Source organism: Barbus barbus, assembly GCF_936440315.1.
Source record: "Barbus barbus genome assembly, chromosome: 44".
NCBI lineage: Eukaryota > Metazoa > Chordata > Actinopteri > Cypriniformes > Cyprinidae > Barbus > Barbus barbus.
Window position 1 is genome coordinate 23,595,095 of NC_136722.1, and position 12,248 is coordinate 23,607,342.

General features: G+C 36.2%; 1 gene segment (V, D, J or C); it reads left to right on the forward strand.

The window, feature by feature from the left end:
- LOC306863410 (Ig kappa chain V-III region MOPC 63-like) overlaps positions 1–12,248 on the forward strand; it is a 773,265-nt gene that overhangs the window by 100,618 nt on the left and 660,399 nt on the right.

Genomic DNA, 12,248 nt, shown 5'->3' on the forward strand with positions numbered 1-12,248 from the left:
GGCAAACTGAGCCAGGCTACAGCCTAAACCCGAACACTGTCTCTTTAAAACCAAAACACAGCAAATCCTATTGCATAAATTGTACAGAGTGGAGTTCTGTGGCTCAGACAGGTGTGATTTCTCGTCTGTCAGTGATGTATCTATCAGGTAGTAGTGGCGTACTGTGTGGTATTCCACAAAAATCACTTACAGCACTACGAAAAGAGCAACATCTGAGCAATAAAATATTCAGACTTACACAGAGTCACACTTAGTCACTGAATGTTCAATGCATCCCAGAACAAAAGCTTCACTGCAAACACAGCGCAAAAAGAACAACAAAATATGAAGGTGTCAAAAGAGAAAATGGATAAGCAACAGAAAACACACATTAGGAGAGAAACAATGAGAACTGGTTCAAAGACTAAACCTGAAATAGAGCAAAAAGACTAGAGAGAGAGAGAGAAAGAGATAGAGAGTTATAGTCTGCATGTGGGAGGACAAGAATCTTCTATTTTACATCCCCTGAAGCAAACACAGCACAAGAGAAGAGCAGAGGGATGCTGAGTAAACCAGGAGCTGCTTAGTTAGAGGGGTTTTAGTGAAGCATCACTATTATTATTTATCCTACTTCGGGTTAGTGATTTGAAAAAATAAAAATAACCCCAACCTTTCCCATTTGAGTCGTTGAATCATTCCTTAAATCATGCAGCTTGTTGTGAAAAGGTGTACTTTACCCAACTTACCTGAGCAACTGCATAGCAATGTGCTAAAAACACACCCTAACAACCACCAAGCAACGCTCTAACAAACCCTAGTAACTTCATAGCAATGCGATTAAACAACTTAATCACAAAGCAACCACCCACAACATATGACCACCCTGCCAACTGCATTGCAGAAAATAACTCAGAAAACATTCAGAAAATCTTAGCAACGCCTTAGCAACTTTCCAGAACACCCTAGCAACTGCTCAGCACCATGCTGAAAAACACTCACGTAAACAACCACACAACCACCCAGAATGTAGTAGCAACTATATACTGTACATGTTTAAAATACTCAGAATAACACCTTAGCAACTGCATAGCAACACCTTGTCAACCAATTCTAGAATCTGTATAGTAAAATAAAACACTCACAAAGCCTTAGCAACCACCCAAAGCCCCCTTGTGTTGTGTGATGCTGTTGCACAAGCAAGCATCATTCACCCTAGCAACCCTACAAAATACACAGCAACAGTCTAAAAACATTCAGTAACAGTGACACCTTAGCAACCGCCCATAACACCTGAGAAACTGCATAGCAACATGCTGAAAAAAACACTCATCTAAACAACCACAAAGCAACATCCTCACAACCACCCAGAATGATCTAGCAACTATATACATGCTAAAAAATACTCAGAATAAAACCTCAGCAACTGCATAGCAACGCATTAGCAACTAACCACAACATTCTAGAATCTGTATAGTAAAATAAAACACTCATAAAGCCTTAGCAACCACCCGATTCACCCTCGTTTTGTGTGATGCGGTTGCACAAGCAAGCATCATGCACCCTAGCAACCCTACAAACTACACAGAAACATTCTCAAAACATTCAGTAACAGTAACACTTTAGCAATCGCCCATGACACCTGAGAAACTGCATAGCAACATGCTGAAAAAAAAAACACAAAGCAACATCCTCACGAAATTTTGAATGGTGTTTTGTCATGCAAAACTTTCCACCATGATGTTAGGATGCTGTGGGTGGTTGCCAGGGTGTTGCTATGCAGTTTCTAGGGTGTTCAGGGTATATTGAAATATAGTTGCTTGGGTATTCTGGCTGGTTGTGAAGATTTTACTTCGTGGTTGTTTAGGTGAGTGTTTTTTTTTTCTTTCAGATGTTGCAATGCAGTTGCTAGGCTGTTGCTAAGACGTGAATTTTTTTATTTTTTTTTGCATGTTGATGTGCAGTTTGTATGCGGTTGTGATGCTTGACTATACAACACTTGCTAGGTGTTATCTAACGTGCTTCTTTTTTAGCATTATAGAGAATCTCCCAACTGACTGCTGCACATGACATGACAGCAACAGTGTGAGACAGCGCTTCAACAGGTGTGTGTGTGAGATGCTCTGGTTACCCCCCCAGTACTTCACATTCCATCCATCTTCCCTTTTTCTGTCCGTTTCATTTTTGGAAAGTGTGATGCTGAGCTCTTGATCACCATGGAGACCCTGACTCTCTCCAGGAAACACCTAAAAACGCTTCAAAGTGTTGATGGTGTGCCAATCACCATGGAGACTTCAAGTGTTCAGAACCTGCCTGCCGGACACACACACACACGCACCAGTTTTAATGAAATCTGACATCACAGTTTCGTGGGTAAAAACAGAAGCGCTGATGTTTGGTTGTTATTGAAGATTCTGTGTTAAGATTAAATTTAGTTTCACAAAAACTGTAGTGGCAAATACTTCAAGAATAGACAGAGAATGCATGCAGTGGCAAAACAAGAAGAAAAGCATCACTATTACTAATGCTCATAGTTACGGTTAGTATTGTGATCAAGTTCAGCGGGAGTGATTCAGCCATATTTAATACACCAGAAAATCACAGATCAATTTGGTACACGATACTTCATGTGCACCCTTCGCTAAAGAAGTTATACTTTGCATTAAGAAAATCAAGTCCATTCGTATGTTTTGCATTGTGTTGTCATTGTCAAGAGATTTAAGCACATAAAATCTGATTGCATTATTTAAATTGTTGCATGTTTATACATTGCGAAAGTATTTCTTGTGCTGCCTTTAATTTATACAGATTTTATAATTAAATAAAATGATTGCACTATAATACTCTTTACTATGATACAGTAAAATAATATTTAAATTGTAAAATATATATACATTACATCATGATAATGATTTGATAAAGAATTTGTTGTACTGCTGTTAATTTATGCTGTTTTTATAATAAAAATTTACTATAATATTTATTACTGTAATACAGTGAAATAATATTTAAATTATAAACTAAACATTTATAACTTATGACAATTTGATGTTCTGATTTTAATTTATGCAGACTTTATAATTCACAAAAATTATACTATAATAACTGTAAAACAAAATATAAAAATTGTGGAATATTTATACATTATGACAATATTTGTTGTACTACTTTTAATTTATGCTCATTTCTAATTATAAAAATATTGCACTGTACTCCTCTGTTGCAATACAATTAAAAAAATAAATAGTAAAATATTTATATATTATGATAATATTTGTTTTAAAACCTAATTTTTGCTGATTTTATAATTTAAAAATATTGTACTATAGTACTACAACACAGAAAAATAATATTAAATTTTTTAAATATTCATACATTATGAAACTATAATACTCTTTATCATGATACAGTAAATAAATATTTAAATTGTTATATATTATTACTAATTATATATTATGATGTGATGCTTATTTTATATATTTAAAAAATATATTATAATATGCTTTTGTGATACACAACAAATGACTGTGTTACAGTCATGAGAATCTAATAAGAGTTCCTAAAAGACTTGAAAGTCAGACCCCCAGATGCATTTCAGTAATGAGGATTTGGTAACAAAATGTGCTCAAATATCATAAAATTGTCACAAGTGCTGCTGGAGAAGATCAGACACTCACTGAAACAGCATTCACAATAAAAAAAGCTTTTCATCGAGGAAGATGGAGAAAGTTAGTGAGCCTCTGTGTGTGTCCGTATGACCACAGCAGAGCATCAAGTGACAAAACGCTGGAACGCTTGTGCCGTGGGAGGGAGAAAAAGAGCGGGAGGGGTGAGAGAGAACCAGAGGGACGGAGAGAGATGAGAAAAGTGCAGCACTGATAGATCTGATGGCAGATGAAGATGAAGCCAGCAGGTGCATGAGAGAATATTTCTCTCTCGTTTTGGGGAGAAAAGAAGATCTGAGTGTGTAGAGAAAGAAAAGAGGGCAGAGGAGTGGAGGAGAGACGCAGGAGGACATGCACTACTCCAAACTCAAGTGTTTCTACATGACTTTCTGTCCATCACGATCTCACTGATGCTTTGTTTCAGTCAGAACGCACTGTTCGTTCACTAGAGAGACTCTCGGAGCATTTGGGGCCATTTCTCATCTTCTGATCTGGAATATATGTGCTTTTACAAGGGGAAGAATTAAAAAACAGGTGGAACGTAGGATATGAATCTGAGATGGACAATGTGTGCGTGTGAGGTCGAGATGGCAGAGCTCTGGATCCCCATCACGAGCTGCACAAGCGCTCATCAAATGCTCCAGTTTGGATAACGCACCACAACGCCACAGCACACTTGCCCTGTCTTTGTGCACGCACACACACACACACACACACACTCTCAGAGGGAGAGGACCCCTTACAAAACACAAGGTAAGCAACATCCCTCTAAACTTTACCACTGTTTTCAAACGTGTTGCAATTTAATATTATACTTTTCGCTGCTAGAATCTCAGTTATATGCACAGTTATTATTACATATTACATCATTGCTGTCAATGCAAATTAAAAAATGCTCTAAAAATAAATAGAAAAAGTTCATAAAGGGTTAATCGTAATGCCTGCACAGCAGCTGGGGTCTGTGAGTTTATTATTACATCAAATACAGAGGGTCTAAAAATAAATATGAAACTAAAAATAATATTGTAATTTTTTTTTTAGAAACAATGAACATAGGGACTAATCAGATACAAATATTTTTATTTGATCATTTTAAAATTACTAAGATTTGTTTTTTTATTAAATAAAAAGATAATATATTAAATCATATACAATATTTACATGAACTAAAATGCTAAATACATGTAATTCATTCCGAGTTATTTTAACTCCCAGAGCATAAATGTTTTAATATGTGCTGGGAATAATCAGTCACTGAACATCGTTAACTGACCTGATTATAATGACCTGATATTGAGCAGAAAGTTATGCATACTAAGTATGCTTTTCAGAGCGTGCTGTAAGTAAAAGTAAGCCGTACTGCAGTTCTGTAGAGCAAGAATGAACACAATGAAGCTGTAAAGCTTCACACGTGTCTTTTATTATCTCCCTGACATTTAGAGAAGTCCATCATAACATAACACACACTAAACAAGCACATAATACAAAGACTCCAGACAAACCCAAATGCTAAATCTTTCTGCATTTACTTATGAATCATCTTCCCTAAACGAGGACGACCCTGAATGTCCCCAAAGGGAAGTTGTGTCAGATTTTGCTCATTTCTCAGGACAATTTTGTCTCCAGAGACCCGCACTCACACACGCTTCTGTTCAGGAATTACTTCAGTAGAAAGACTGTGCAGATGAAAGAGTGTGTGAGTGTGTGTGTGTGTGTGTGTGTGTGAGTGTGTGTGTGTGTGTGTGTGTGTGTGTGTGTGTGAGAGTGTGTGTGAGTGTGTGAGTGTGTGTGTGTGTGTGTGTGTGTGTGTGTGTGTGAGAGAGTGTGAGTGTGTGAGTGTGTGTGTGTGTGTGTGTGTGTGTGTGTGTGTGTGTGTGTGTGTGTGTGTGTGTGTGTGTGTGTGAGAGTGTGTGAGTGTGTGAGTGAGTGATTGTGTGTGTGTGTGTGTGTGTGTGTGTGTGTGTGTGTGTGTGTGTGAGAGAGTGTGAGTGTGTGAGTGTGTGTGTGTGTGTGTGTGTGTGTGAGAGTGTGAGTGTGTGTGTGTGAGAGTGTTTGTGAGTGTGTGAGTGAGTGTGTGAGTGAGTGATTGTGTGTGTGTGTGTGTGTGTGTGTGTGTGTGAGAGAGTGTGTGAGTGTGTGAGTGTGTGTGTGTGTGTGTGAGAGTGTGAGTGTGTGTGTGTGTGTGTGTGTGTGTGTGTGTGTGTGAGAGAGTGTGTGTGTGTGTGTGTGTGTGTGTGTGTGAGTGTGTGAGTGTGTGTGTGTGTGTGTGTGTGTGTGTGTGTGTGTGTGTGTGTGTGTGTGTGTGTGTGTGTTTGAGTGTGTGACAGTCATGTTCATGTTGCTGAAGAGGTCAGAGCTCCTCTGACCCCTGGTGGCGCTGGACTGCTCAAACTCATCTGATTTTATAGTGATCTACAAAGGTTTAAATGCTAGAGAATCATCACTGTCAGAACACATCACAAATACAGAACACATTTAATCCACATGCATATGAATAATTCAAGCAGACATGTAGAAACGCATCACTGACCACTTTCACACGGACACAAGCAACCCGATCACAGGCTTTACTTTATCTAATACAGTATTTGTTGTAAATATGTTGCTCTTCCAGCATTTTTTTTTTTTTTTTGTAAATGTCTACCTGCTTTTATCTGTCCATTAATTGGTATTAGTTTGTTTGTCTGTGCATAATTACAAAAAAATGCTAATAATACAATAATGAAATAGAAGAGTGGCACTTTTGATAATATTTTTTATAATAGTATAGTATATAAGATGCATATGTGACATTTCCAAGAATAATTTTATGCAGTGACTACGTATTTTGTATAAAATCTGATAAAAAAAGTTTAAGTTCTAATTTTTAACAACATAGGCTGTAATATAAAGTTTGAATTTCTGAGTATAATTTAATTGAACTCTATGGCCTGGTTTCACAGACAGGGTTTAGACTAAGCCAGGATTAGGCAATAGTTCAATTAGAACATTTAAGTACTTTTTATAAACATGCCTTTGAAAAAAACAATACTGATGTGTATCTCGAGACAAAACAAAGGCACTGACATATTTTAAGATCAGTTAGTGCAAGTTTCTTTAAGTTGAAACAGCTCAGACTTACATTTTAGTCTAGGATTAGGCCTAAACCTTGTTTGTGAAACCGGGGGTAAGACATTTGAATGTACATTATCTAATGATCTGTCAAGCATAGCATAATGCATAACATTGCAAATTTTTTATGCAATAAGTAGAACATAAAGTGATACCAATATTGCTGAAAAATAACTTATTGCAGAAAACAGCAGGTAATGTGACAAAACGATTAGTGTTAAATACTGCAGAAAACTAGGCCGCAAGCAGCGCGCATAGAGTCATTAATCATCATATGCTTTATATCATAGAACAGCTCTGTTAAGATGTCAAAAGATGTTACAAGAATACTGTCACATTTAAATGAAGTCAAATACTCAAGTTCTGGTGAGTTCACTGTCAAACCAAATCAACATATGCAAGGCCAACGTTTGCTTTAGGAAAAGATCTGTAATTCTGGACTGACAGTAATTCATCTCATCTACACTTTCTGAACAGAATCTCACCTGCCGTCTCGAAGGTTCTGCCGAGTCAGATGATGATAAAAAAGCAATTCAATACTGCAAATTATTCAATAATTCATTGACCACACAGTAACCTGATTAAGAGCTGGCAGAGAGAATTTGAGAGTGACAAACCGTCGGTTTTATCTGTCGTGACTAGAAACACTGTCAACATTACAGCATTACAATACACTGTTGACCTTATGCAGTCTAGTTTTTCAAATCATGTCATTTTATTTTTTGTAAAATATTATTTTTCAAAGCTGTGAATAAAACAACAATACTATTTCAGTGTTTTTATTATTCAAAATGTAATGTTTAATTCAAGGTATTATTTGTGACATTTACTAGCAATTTCTGAATGAAAATAAACATTTAAGTAAACTATTATACACGGTAAAAAATGATTTTGCTGTTGGTTTAATTCCTTAAATTAAATTGTGTCCAATGTACTTAAATATGTAAGTTTACTTGTTCTTTTTGTAGCATTAAATTAAGTTCCAAGCATGCTTTGCATAGGGCTGCATCAGAAATGGAAATATTGAAATTCAACATTATTTTATATTTATTTGAGGGAAAGAAGATTTCAGTTACACTATAAAAATGGAAACCTAAACCAGTTAAATGGTTTTATTCAAATCCAAAATGTTATTTAATATTGCTGAATCAACCTAAATGCGTTAATTTATACTAACTTTTATGAGTTAAATCAGGTATTAACTAGCAGGTTACCCCTTTTACAGTATATGCATGACATGTAAGTTATTTTAAATGTACAATAACAATCATATGTTTATACTACTTACTTAGTTTGACAAATGTTAGGCAAACTTTACCTAGTTTCTTTAGCTGTTAAATGTAGGTAGTCCTTTACTCAACACATGGGATCAAATGCAAATTCAATAGGTTTTGATTTTAGTAAAGTTCTAGATTTGTTTTTAGTGTACTATTGTTTCACTGAATACTACAAAATGCTAACAGCAAACATTGTAAACTTCAATTATCATAACTTTGCTTCAGGTCATGCAACAACAGTTCATTTGAGTTCAAATTTGTAACTTTCCCATAAAACACCACCTCTGTCATTCCCATGACCCACATTCTGTTCCGCTTGGGTTCACGGACAGACATCACGACATTCTCCGGTCAAATCTGCTGCTACAACCTAGAACTCAGCGTTCCCTTACAGGTCATCTACCTCCTGAGGGTGCACCGTAGCCCAAAAATCAGCAACACACCACTATACGTCACAACTTACATCCAATTTTTACTTTCTGCTGAAAGAACGCCTCTTGTTCATGCATTCATTCACTTTGGAGTTATTTCTACCTGAGCTGACCTTTAAATCACTTTGGTGTAATTTTATGCATTTTTTAACTTGAATAAAACTTACATTACATTTTACAGTTACATTAGATATCACATGCAAGACATTACAAGCTTCCTAACTTTTTTTGCATTGAAAATGTAAATTATTTCTTTGCATTTTTGTTTTGTTTATTGCAGGATTTTGTTCTAAAGTGTTCACAAGCTTTCTCTTTCTAACTCTGTTATATGAGAAAACTGTGGTAAAAGGCTGATGGTGCTGAAATGATGCGAGACACCGAGAGCTCAGATACGAGCAATAATGCAGTGTTTCTTTGTGTGTATGAATGCATGAGTGAGTGTGTGTACAGATCAGGTATCATGTTGTTCAGCCACTAATTGTAACCCTTCTGCCTTCTACCTGCAGACAGCATAGAGACGCTTCAGCCGCTGTAATTATGTCATGATGTAATCAAGTATCACATCAAACAAACAGACCTTGTCGTGAAAAATGTTAAAAGGGAGGGAAAAAAATGAAAAATCACAAAAAGTGCATTGTCTTCAGAGTTAACCATAGTAACTAGATCTACTAAATCTAGAAAACAGAATAGCAACACTCAGGGAAACTTTTGCACAAGTAAACATCACTCAGTTTGTTCAGAAAAAATAAACATATATTATATGATGTGTAATTACATTCAATGTGATTCTAAAACTGCACACCTAACTTAACCTAGAATTCAGTCATTTAAATAAAGCTGAGATAAAATAAAATATAAATATTAGATGAACAATGTTTACTTAAAAACTTGAAAATCTCGCCTTGGCAGCTAACGAATACAAAATAAGTTTAGGCTGAAATATTAAGATTACTAAAACTGAAATGAAATTTTAAATATTTAAAATAAAATAAAATAATATAATATAAAAATAAAATGAAAAGCACTCAAAAAATTACTAAACAAACTAAAAAATAACATAAAAAACATTAGATATTAATAAATACTACTATATAAATAATACCAAAATAAACCACACAGTTTCTTCAGACAATGTACAGAATATGCAAAGAAATTATGTAGTAAACAAATCAGTCCTGTGCTATTTTAAAACACACAGGCAAACCAAGTCAGCAAAATGTAATATTGAATTTTAAATTGGCATATGTAGTGTGCTCTTGAGTTTTGATAGTTAAATTAAAAAATAATTAAAATAATTTTAGTTGATTGACATAAAGCTGAAATAAAATGAAATACAAATATTAGATAAAACTCAAACTTAAAAACTAGAAATATTGCAAGGGCAACTTATATATATATATATAAATAATATGATAGTATGTAAATAATACAAAAATAACACCCATGTTCTCCAGAAGAACAGGCATTATTCTGAAGAATAAGTGAGGAAAAGCCAGCAGTAGTGTAAGTGTGACAGTAATGACGCCGCTGTATGGTACGCAGAAGCAGGCCAGACAAATAAAGCACGAAACCTCTCTGAGCGCGGACTGCATATATTTAGATTTCAGGCCACAGGGTTTCCTCCCTTCTTGGTCTTTGTCGTACATCAGTTCTGTCTCTCTCTTCCCTATTTTTTGCTTTATAACCTTCATTCATTCCACGTCTTATGTTAATTTTCTGTCTACCCCCCGCTAACTCATGCCCCCCCCCCCCTCCTCAACCCACTTAGCATCTCTAGAGGATTGTGACCAATGCCTCATGCAGACACAGGTCTCCTGAGTGTCTGAATGATGTGTTTAAAACTCAAGCGCGTGTGCGTTAACACTCTCAAACACACACGGGGACAAGCACAAACTCCCAAAACGTTAACACCCCTTTTACGTCATTTTTACTTTGGTGCAAATGTTTCGGAGTGTAGGAGTCGGGTCTCCTGAGGGACGTCTGTGGTCATGTGTGTGTGTGTGTGTGTGATTTGATAGCCAGAACATCTCTGTTGTGTTAAGCAGCTTTAAAACAGAGCTCTGATCAATAATGTACAAGCCGAGAACAAAAACACATATATGAGAAACCTGAAATGAAACCTGTGTCCTGCCTTGACCTGGACATGGTAATATCATACAGCCTGTGCAACGACAAGCTAATATCTGACAGAGAATTTGACTATTTCCTTAAAATAAGCCAAAAACAAAACAGCCTCCATTACTCTTCATGATCAGTTTTTGTCTGAAGGTAAAACATGCAGATCTCACAGTCTGAAACCAGGTGAAATTAAGTAAGTAAATGAATGAACTCCATTCTTAACCCTAGTGAGCTGCATACATAGAAAGCATTTTAAGGCATCATAGAAGCACTTTTGATGTCAAAGATCTCCTTTCACTCATATTCTAAGGCAGTATTGCAGTATTCTTCACAAAGAAAGCAATCCCAAAAAGACCTGCAACAAACTCAAAAAATATTTATTTGATTTATTTAGTCATTTAGCAAATATAAGAATTATAATTAAGAATTATTATTTATTTAAATAAATAAAATAACAGAGAATGAAAGAGAAGTTATGGTTATAAATACTTATATTTTATACAGTGCAGCAATAAAAAATAAAAAATAAATAAAAATGCATTTCAGAAATCCAGAAAAGCTTAGCATCCCCTAGCAACATCCTAGAAAACACCCAAACAACCTAGCAAACACCTAACAATGCACTTGCAAACATACAGAGCAACCACTTAGCAACACCCTAACAAACTTTCAGAACACTGTAGCAACCACCTAGCAACATCCCAGAAAACACCCTGAAAGCCTAGCAACCACCTAGCAACACCCTAACAAACATTCAGAACACTTTAACAAGCCCCTGGCAACATTCTTGAAAACACACCCAGAAAGCCTAGCAATGTCCCAACAAACACTCAGAATCCCCTAACAACCTTCTAGTAAACACTGAGAACACACTAGCAAACACATAAAATGCCCTTAGCAACACCTAGTTTCCCCTAGAAAGCGTTCAGAACACTATAGCAACCGCCTGGCAACACCCTAAGAAACACCCAGAAAGCCTAGCAACCACCAAGCAACACTCTAACAAACATTTAGAACACTCTAGCAAACACCTAGTAATCCCCTAGCCCCTACCAAACACTCAGAATCCCCTTAGCAAACATCTAGCATCACCCCAGTAAAAACTCAGAACGCCCTAGCAATGCCCTACCGAAGATTTAGGATATCCCTACCAACCCATCAATTCCCTAGAAACCACCTATCAATGCTCTAACACAGAGGTCTTGGACCCACTGTCCAACAAAGTTTATTTTCAACCTGCTTCAGCACACCTGCCTGTGTATTTTCAAGCAATCTCGAGGAACTTGATTAGCTGCTTCAGGCGTTTTTGATTAGGGTTGTAGCTAAACTCTGCAGGACAGTGGGTCCCCAGGAACAGGGTTGAAGACCTATGCTCTAACAAATACTTGTAACACCTTTTTTATAAAAAAATAAATGCTGCAAATTGCTTGAAAGAATATCCGTTTAAACTTTGATATAAGAATGTTTAAATATGCAGCGTCGCTCTCAAACGCCACCATTTTTATTTTTAGTTTTATGAACTGGTACAAACATGCAGCACTAATGATCTGTTTCTTTTTCTCAAGGGTCTGAGGAAACCGAAGGGCTTCTACTTTGGATTGGACTTGTCCCAACAACACTACAACTGAACCACCCACCACCCTGGACTCGTACTACTACTAAACCTCTCC